The 9,919-nt window shown below is 33.5% G+C and overlaps 1 pseudogene across 1 annotated transcript; it reads right to left on the reverse strand.

The window, feature by feature from the left end:
* Positions 1–3,201, reverse strand: LOC143557221 (putative polygalacturonase At1g80170; annotated as a pseudogene). The gene is made up of 9 exons (XR_013139533.1): positions 2,971–3,201; positions 2,175–2,306; positions 1,913–2,083; positions 1,805–1,825; positions 1,536–1,743; positions 1,378–1,459; positions 1,117–1,225; positions 852–967; positions 1–753 (listed from the first exon to the last, which is right to left on the reverse strand). The product of XR_013139533.1 is annotated as a putative polygalacturonase At1g80170 (transcript).
* Positions 3,202–9,919: the final 6,718 nt, after the last annotated feature.

The following is a 9,919-nucleotide window of genomic DNA, read 5'->3' on the forward strand; positions in this document are numbered from 1 at the left end:
ATAAAAGATTACGAACATTTAAAAAATGGGAGAACTTGAAAAAGATCAACAATAGAAATATAGAATGTTATACCAATTTTACTCCCACGTGACTTTCCACGCTTGAAAAATGGTGATGCGGCATTCTCCCTTTTGCTCTTTCATTGATTTTTTAATATAATGATCCAAAATTCTTCTTACACTTTGTATGAAAAGGATAAAGGAAAGATCTTACATCTAATTTTTTAAGCCTGAAAGGTATGGACGGGTAAACTGGTATAGCTAGCCTACCACTTTTTCAATTAATTTATTGTTTTTCGTATCCATAGCTAGTAGTTTGACCCAAAACTGACATCAAACTAAACAAATCAAACTCCGAGCACCTAAAACTTAGCTACATTAAGGCTTTTAACATATATGGTGCAAAAAAAGCCAGAGATCAGGGACAACAAACAACTTTCATTGTATAATATACAAGTTAAAAGATGTTGATTAGATTGCTTGAAGATGAGTGGTAGATAAAACACACTGCTTAATGAAGCCATTACAATCAGAATAGCAAACAGGGGGGTAGACATAGCCTGAGGTTGACCCTTTGACTTCCCAACAAAATGAAGTTGTAACACCTCCATATGCTGATACAATTTCAACATCTTCCAAATATATCCCTTCACAAGGGGAAACATCACTACATGCAAATATTATTGCCTCCTTAGTAGCTGAAGTTCCTTTAATATTCACAAAAGATATGTTCTCCACATTAACAGCACAAGTCTGCATTATATATATATATATATATATATAAAAGAATCACATCTTTAAATACCAAAGATATGTTCTCACATCTTTTTGAAATGAAAATGATATTATACCTTGTTTGGGCATGGCTTGGTTGAATCGCAATAATATTGGTCGATTATGATTGGATGCGATACGCTTTGCATCCAAACATCCTCAAATGTAACTTGCGTACAAAACCACTACCGCCCTGATGCACATAATCAATAAATGAATAAATAACCAGTTTAATCACTTTTATATGTTTTCTTTTCAGCTCTTTTTTGTTATCATTCTATTCACATAACCTGTTAAAATAATAGGCCAAATCGACTGATTATCATCTAATATGAATAGTACCTGCCATGTTTTAATCCTGAGGCCATTTTCAGTGTTGGACAGAAATGCCCCTCGAACACTCACATCGTACACTTGATCACAGGTGCCCGACTCTCCCAAGCTTCCGATGCTTTATGTAAATAACTAAGAAGTTAATCACGAATATGTTTCCAATACTAGAATATTATTACAATAACTAATAAGTTTGCAAGCAATAAAAATAAACTTTTTAATGATTTCCAAGTTTCAACATGTTCAGACCGTTCTGTTAATGGTTTTCACCTTATCCCATGGCCCGGACCACAAACAATCCCCCTGATCTGAACTTTTGATGAATTGCTGACTATGGATATACAGTCATCACCTGATCAATATTCATAACACAATTGAATAAAAAATAATCATACAAAATTATCCGATCAATATAATTTATAACCAACCAGTTCTAACAGTGGTGTCTTTGACCTCAACATCAGTGGACTCGTTTATGTGGATACCGTCAGTATTCGGGCTGCCAGCTGGAGCAAAAACACTCAGATGCGACACTGAAACCGTGTCACATGTGGTCAATGCCATTTGCATTTGTTGACCATTCATAATCATAATATTCTTGACCACCAAATTGTTGCATCTATGAAAAGTTATAGCCTGCATAATAACCTAATTATTATCCTCTTTTCGACGTAATAACAAATCCATCAGTACTGACCGTTGGAGCGTGTCTGCAAGGCTGTAACAAGGTTTCAAAAACATATATTAATAATAAGATAGAAATAATATAATGATCAATGAAAGATGATGGTATGCAACAATATACATTTTTCGGGTCAGTTTTGCAAGACGTGGCCCACCATTCTTGGCCCATTCCATCAATGGTTCCGCCTCCGTCAACTGTTAAGTGATGCACATTATGAAAATAAAGCCATTTATGTGTATCTTTACCGTCCCAAACATCAGGATTACTTGGAGCAACAATGGAACCTGCAATCTATGCAGAATTGCAGATGGAAAATAATGATTAAAAAGATAAGTGTGTGTTGTGGCAGAATATTATTTAAGTTTATTAATGTTTTTAATACCGTTAAAGTTACTTTTGAGTGGCAAGGTCCTCCGAGACTGATCGGTGTAACAAGACAGTAACTTTCCTCAGGGATTATGATTCTTGATTCTACCTTTGAAGAACACGCAATATCCCAAACATCCATGAAAACCTGATGGAAACATGGCACTGTTAACAGACTATTTCCTTTATAGAACATATGCATACGAAAGCAGAACGTGCTAACAATCGTGTTTCTTCATGGAGACTTTATTAATTGAGCTGGCTCGGCTCGACTCAGCTTGTTTACCTTACCGGGCTGAAAAATTTAGCTCGAGTCAGCTTGTTTATCTTTTTTTCTAATTTTAATAAAAATAGTCTTTTTTGGCAGAATTTATAAATAGACTCAATATGTAAAACAAACTGCACAGCTCATAAAACAAGTTTAATAAAGTTACTAAACAAAGTAATAAGCTACAATTCTTCAAATACACATTAAAAAGTCCATAAAATCACAAAGTCACCAGCAATTTGCATAAAAAAAAACAATTAATAAAAATCAGTTCTACGAAAATATTAAAGTTATGCTTCTATAATGCTATTTGGATCATAATTAATAACTTATAAGTATCAAAATTTTAGCTTTAATTGAAACCAGTCCAACAATTAAGCCAACCAGCCAAATGCCTTAACTCGGGCTCGGCTTGTTAACAACCTAACCAATTTCAAGCAAGCCATGAGCTTTTCTTAACATATAAAAAAAACTCTCTTTGGCATTTCCACAAACACCTGGTGAGCAAAAACCACTGTTACATTAACCTTGACCAATTAATCACCTTTGTATCATCTTCAATACCGTCCGCTTTCGCACCGTAATCCATAACATTCAACTCAATTCTTGACTCAAAAACCTTCATAAAAACCCCCAAATCCGGTAACTGCTGTAATAAAGAACCAAAACCTCCTGCTGCATCTGCAGAATTTGAAAACAGAAGTACAAAGTAAACAATGACACAAACAAGTTTGTGATCAGAAGCAAATAATAATAATGATCCTGCTTCGTTCATCTCTCTAAAAATTGCTGGATAATACAGATATTATTTATTATTTTATTTAAAACTAAAATGGGTTTTTAATGTTTTGGAATTTACATATATTATATTGATGTGTTTTTGGAGGGATTCATAAGATTGTTAGTTGAAGCATGTTGGAAGAGTCTTCAATTTATTACTCCTTTTTTTACTTTATTACCTTTTACTTTCACATATTACTATGAGACCCTTGTACTTTATTATTCTAGAGTGTTGTGGTTCAAAAGTAATGTCATATGACTCATATTGACACAATGACAACTCACCAATGAAGGGACAGTCGTTATTGTGTTGAATAATCAGCCACAGTTTTCGGAGAGAGCCCCAACCGTTCTATTCGGGCCAAGACTATATTGTCTTAACCGGGCCCACACTTAGCATCCGAGTTTGTCTAGGCGTTCCACGAGAAAATTTCGAGCCCCCTGCCACTTGAAAGGAGTTGTCCGCCCACAAGAGCAAGCTCTCTGGAAATGGACACTCTAATAGAAAACTCGTGTCACCATCAAGATTCGAACTTAAGAGGCCAACCAGCATCAAGTTTTTACCCATCATTTGACTTGCCACTTTAGCTAGCCCAAATGATGTACTGTTTTTTTATGATTAATACAATTTAATCTTAAACGTAGCCTTATTAACTTATTGGCTTTTATATGAAAGTCATGGTTTATGATTTGTGGTTTTTAGAAAAACAGTTTGTTATCTTATAAAATAATAAAGATTTTGTAATTGCCAAACATTTTTTATTTATTGTCTTTTTGAAATATGTAAATAAGTTAAAATGTCCGAAGTTGATACTTAACAAAGAGTCTTTAGAAACACAAGCACTAAGTCTTCATTTCTTCTTTGATGCCAAAATATGATTTATTACTTTAATTTCTCCTCAAACACACATGAGAATTAATTAGCGGGTAGTTTTCATCTTCTTTTTATTTAAGTATAGTCATTACTCAAGTTGGACGCCAAGTTTCACATTGCACCCCTATATTCTTGATCCTTTACAATTTACTCCGCACTAGGTTTTTAAATGAGGGTTTTTACAAAAACCTTATATTATCATAGTTTGAAACTATGAATACCAAATTTAGGAGGATATGTAAGCTTTAAAAGATTATTAAAATAGGAATGTTAAAACCAGACCCCTCTTAAATAGGTTTTGTTCTCTTATTTATTGTCTTATAACCATTGTAGTGTTATAAAAGAAGGTCTAAAAGGTCAAGTATCTGTCTAATAATCGCTATAAGGTATGTTGCTGAGATGAATTTCCTTAACTATGTGTTACTTGGAATCAATCAAATGTTGTCAACCTCAGCCATAATTGAATCTGGTCGATCAACTAGGCCCAATTTTAACTTATTAAAATAAAATAATTTCTATTTCTATAATATTAAAAAAATGAATATCATTTTTCTAAATAATAATTTACAACTTTTATAATATTTTACTATTTAAAGATGCATATTTTTTTTATTTGAGTCGTTATTACATATTTTGTTATAAATTAGTAAATTTATAATATTTGACATGTATATAATTTATATACAATTTGCTATGGCTGAGTACTCTCCGTCTAGACCGAGAACTCACAACTCCTTAACCGACCAACTAGGGAACCCTTAGCAACTTCTGCAACAATGCTTAGAACCTACAATGGCATTTTTAACAAGCAAACCTCAATGTTTCCACACTTTTTAGCTGTCATGAATACTAGTTTTCATTTCAACACATTACAAGAGAATTATTTTTTGGGTTTCACTTATTATGAATCGGATCTAATCTATGAAATAAGTTGTTCTTTTCTTAAAAAATGACTTTCAATTCTCCTTAAACATAACTCGCAATCAGAACTAGACAATATATCTCTAGCATCAACATGCAATTATATTTTAGAGAAATACTAGTGAAATTCACAAATGTACTCTTGTCAAAACTTTAATCCACCCTATCATCAAATAATTTAATCTCAACTCTTATTTGAAACTAACCATCTACATGGTCAAATAAAACACCTTTGATATTTTATTCATTCTCTCTATTTACTTGGTCAAGTAAATGATTAATATATAAAACATTTACTCACAGACAAATTCATATAACATCTTTTACTTATATGTTACTTATCATACTCGAGTACTTTTACATAGTATGAAATGACATGACGTCTTTGGACCTATTCGGGTTCAAAACCCAATGTGTATAATTTGTATTACGAGTTCAAGAAATTATTAACCAAACGGGTCTATATACCCATTTAGTTAATTCCTCAAGTATCACATTTATGGAATATATGCGAAAATCGATCAATCTATACTTCATGTTCAATTATAGATAACTGTATATCAATGATTGCTAGATCTTGCACTCATATGCTCCAAATGTATGTCAGTTCATCCTTATTTCCTCAGTTTCAACTTCATGAGTTAGTCTAAACATATTTAATTCACACTAACTTATTTGTATATAACAACGATCAAAGACTATGTTCTTTTCAACCAATTTCAACTCGGATTTTTATTTAATTTTATCCCATTTCATGTTTCAATTTTTTATTTACTAGTTTAACCAGAGTCCTAAGGCTCGCAATTTGTAAGGATAGTGATATATCAAATCTAACAATGCATGGATCGAATAACGTAAGCATATGTCGAATCAATGATACACACGTGTAAACATGATCATCATGGTGTGTAATCAATACAAAAGGCTAAATGAAGAAACACTAACCGGACCCCGGGCAGATTACGGGTAACCTGGGGGTTAGATAGATGTTTCCCACGAGGGGTTAGACCCAGAGAAGATGGTTCTTCTGATAACCTGCAAAACAGACACCGTGAGCTTGTCACTGAGAATGGGGGGGTTCCTCCTTGTGACCACCCTCCGGCGTGAGAATCAGACTAGATTGCTCTTTAAATATAAATGTATATTAAGAGATTGCTAGAGCAGATATCAGGTATATTATGATGATACAAGATAAGATATGATGGTCATACCATTTGTGGTATTTATAGCCGAAGGTAGGTTTCCAATGAGGTGTGGCCGGCTGCAACAGTGTTCCTGTTCCACTAACAGTGGCCTACGCACGTGCCCTGCTGGTAGTTGGTGGGTAGGCAGCGGCTGATAGTGACCAGGCCTGCTGTGTACTATTCATTTTCCACCAACTGCCGGCTATGCACGTGGTATGGCAGTAGTTGGTGAGTAGGCAACGGCTAATAGTGACATACAGTACAGGAGCATGCTGCTCGCCATACTGTTGTCAATAAGCTGTCGTATCTTTAGTCAGATCTTTTTCCCATACCTCGTCAGGTACAGTACAGAAGATCTTCCCGTATCGTACGGACTGGCTTATTTGGGCGGGAGTATTCCCCCTCCCGCCCTTGTGCGGGATTGTTCCCGGCTTTGCTCATTCCTTCAGGTGACACTGAGTGATTGAGAGCTAAGTGCCTTGTGCGTGTAGCCTTGCTGCGCGGGTGGCCTTCCCTGATGGCTTGTATCCGAGGCTGCGGGGACAGGCGGAGTCCTTCACCATTGGGAGGCATTTCCTGCGGGAACAGCTTGCGTACTGCGCGTAAGGACGTCACGTCTCTGAGCATGGTTGGTCCTGCGGATCCAGTTGGTTTCTGCGCAGACGTCCCTGTTCAAGGTGAGTATTGCGGGTCCAACTGGGCTCTACTGGGACCTACCTCTTCACTAAATATAACATATTATTGTATTTCTCAAATATGTATATTATACAAGGATATTACAATGTCAAAGAGAAGTACCAAATGATTACAACTCCAAGATTTTGCTTTTCTTTGTAGTTTCCGCTTTTGATTTATCATTTCGCTTTCGATTCCTAAGCATTATATTAAGTCTTTACAATCTCATCCTATGCTTGGGTAATCAAGCTCCTTAAAATGTTCTCTTCTCTAAAGTTCCCATCATAAGCATACACATATTCTTCTTTAAGGCTCTATAAATCATGTTCGTTGGATACGCGTCCAACGCAGATAACGTGTTCGAAGCTGGTTAACGCGTCCATCGTTTAAAAAACCTTTCGTAAAAATAAGGGTAAAATAGTTATTAAATAAGTTAATTTTAATTAAATGAATAAATATGTAATATATATATGCTTCATGTAGACGAAATATATAATTATATTTTTGGTTTGGGAAATATGTAACTAATAATCACAGGAAGGAGAAATATGTAAATGTCCCGACTTTAAATTATGACTTTTTTTAAATTCATGAATTTGTTGTTGTGATAAGGTTACACCATTTATGTATAGATATAAATTTTATACAACGTCGAGTTGGCACACGGGCATAACCCAACAGTTACACGCCTACTAATATTCACTGACGAATATACTGTTAAGAACTATAACCTTGATGTCAAATATGATACTATTAAAACTAATAATAATATGGATCAATATGTTTTATGAAGTAAATAAAAAGGTAAATTTATAAAAAAAAACTATGTTAGGTATTTGATTTTATATCACAATGGAAAATGTGTAAGATTTTCTATAAAATGATTTTTAGCTCTTTCACTCAAAAACAATTAATTTATTTAATCACTATTTTTCTAAAAAAAATCACTTTCCAGACAATTTAATATCGTCTTCGTAAACATAATTTGTTCTAAATATGATTACTTGCTTCACATTATATATGACATTAGACACTTTAATTAAAGAAGATGACAACAATTAATTGGTTTTTATTAAATTCCATGGGTCTTAACAAATCTAAAGACAGACACAAATTTCTAGACGAGTGCATAAGCTAGTTTTCGACCCTCTTCTATATATGCAATCATCTTGGCACTCCTTAAAAAAACATGGGGTAAGCTTATAAGTTTCTTGACATGTTTCACCAATCACCATTGTGCTCCCTAGTTAGTTAGGATACATTAAGCAATAAAAATAATTAGCAAGTCATTACGAGTGTGTTATTCATATGTCATAAGTATAGAGGTAAAACATTAGCGCTCTATAAAAATTAAGTAATGTATGGTTTACCGGCAATTGTGAGTATGAGAAAAAAAATGCAACATAAATCTCTATAGATGACATGCTTATGATTTTTTGGTATACTGAAACTAAAAGAATATTATTCAAGGAAATGGCTCTTTAATATTGTTTAAGCATTATAAATTTATACTTGAAGAATTTAGATGAGCATGTGAAATATATATATATATATATATATATATTAATATTAAATAACAGTAATTAGATTATATTAAGTAACAATAAATGCATGTATTACGGTATTAAATGCAACATAAACTAACCTTTTGTATAACAAATAAAAAAAATATATTAAAAAACACACAAATTGTCAAACATGGGGCTTTCTTATCTTGTATAGACATATGCCTCTTAGAGTGGAGGTTTCAGATTCAAACATACACACATACATAACTTATTGGTGTAAATTAGAGTAAAAATAATATTTATTGGTGTTAAAAAAATCACAAACTATTAATATTACTAAAAGGGTAAAAGTATAATAATGATGTTCATTTTCTTAAACATTACAAAACATGCATCATAACTATAGATAAAGATTGATGGTCCACGCCACATAATCGTTTATAGTTAGTTTAGCTGTTTAAAAAAATTCATTTCTTGATTATTTTAATGTTATTTTTCTTTTTTGCTTTTGTTTTTTTATTTTGAAACTATGATGAATGTACCAGAAATCGGACGTATCCGTGCCGACTTGCCGTCGTAAAGCTTGAATTTTACCGATCGATTAAATATCGTTTTAAATATGTTTTTTTGTATAATAAGCTACACACTTTTTTTTAGTTTTGGTACTGTATCAAAGTAACTGAATTCGCGTCAACTCGTGGTTGCAATTCCCTGATTTTACCAACCAAATAAACGCCGTTTTAAACATGTATTTTTTGTGTATTATAAGCCATACATGTATTTTAGGCGTTACTAATTTATTTTTTGAGTTTGGTGCCAATATGGCAACAAAGTTAGTCAAAACCAATCGAATTTGTGTCGCCATGATCATAAGTTGTACGTGTTACGATACTGTTTTGGGCTCTCAGAGATTTATTTTCTTGATTTAGTGTCGTTGCCTTACGAACTTAAATGCTACAGACCGAATTTACTGTTTTGTCGCATCACAACGAGTTTTAGTTACCTTGCTATATATTAAAAAGCATTGTTAGTGGTAAGTGCATGTATCTCATTATGCCATGTGGCATGCCATCTACTACCACCATGGACGGACCTAGGTAATTGGGTGTGGGTTTACGGGAACCTACTGAGTTTCAGATTTTGTATAGAATGCCTATATAAAATATGATAGTGAACCCAAATATAAATTGTGAGTGAACAGATAAGCAAAGTTGAACCATGGCTTAATGGTAAAAACCTTGTTTTATTACTGTGAGAACCCAAGTTCAATTCCACTTGTAGTAGATTCTTTAATTTAATCATTGGTGTGTGTATCTTACTATCTTATACTTGGCCCAACAATTTAGCTAGCATGCAAATCTGATTGCTATGTATTACATAGAAAGAGAGATGGGCTTAGTATTTCTAAAAGAATGTTTTGGTCATTATTTTGAGAAAACAAATATGATCTTTAGTAAATTCTTATTCTTGGTACGCTGAATCGACCCGAAAACCGTCGAATTGAACCGAACCATCGAAGCGATCCGAACAGTCGGAATGACCCGAACCGTA

This window comes from Bidens hawaiensis, unplaced genomic scaffold (genome assembly GCF_021521415.1).
Source record: "Bidens hawaiensis isolate Kalapana, Puna unplaced genomic scaffold, B.hawaiensis_p1.1 tig00018849_1, whole genome shotgun sequence".
In the NCBI taxonomy this organism is placed as follows: domain Eukaryota; kingdom Viridiplantae; phylum Streptophyta; class Magnoliopsida; order Asterales; family Asteraceae; genus Bidens; species Bidens hawaiensis.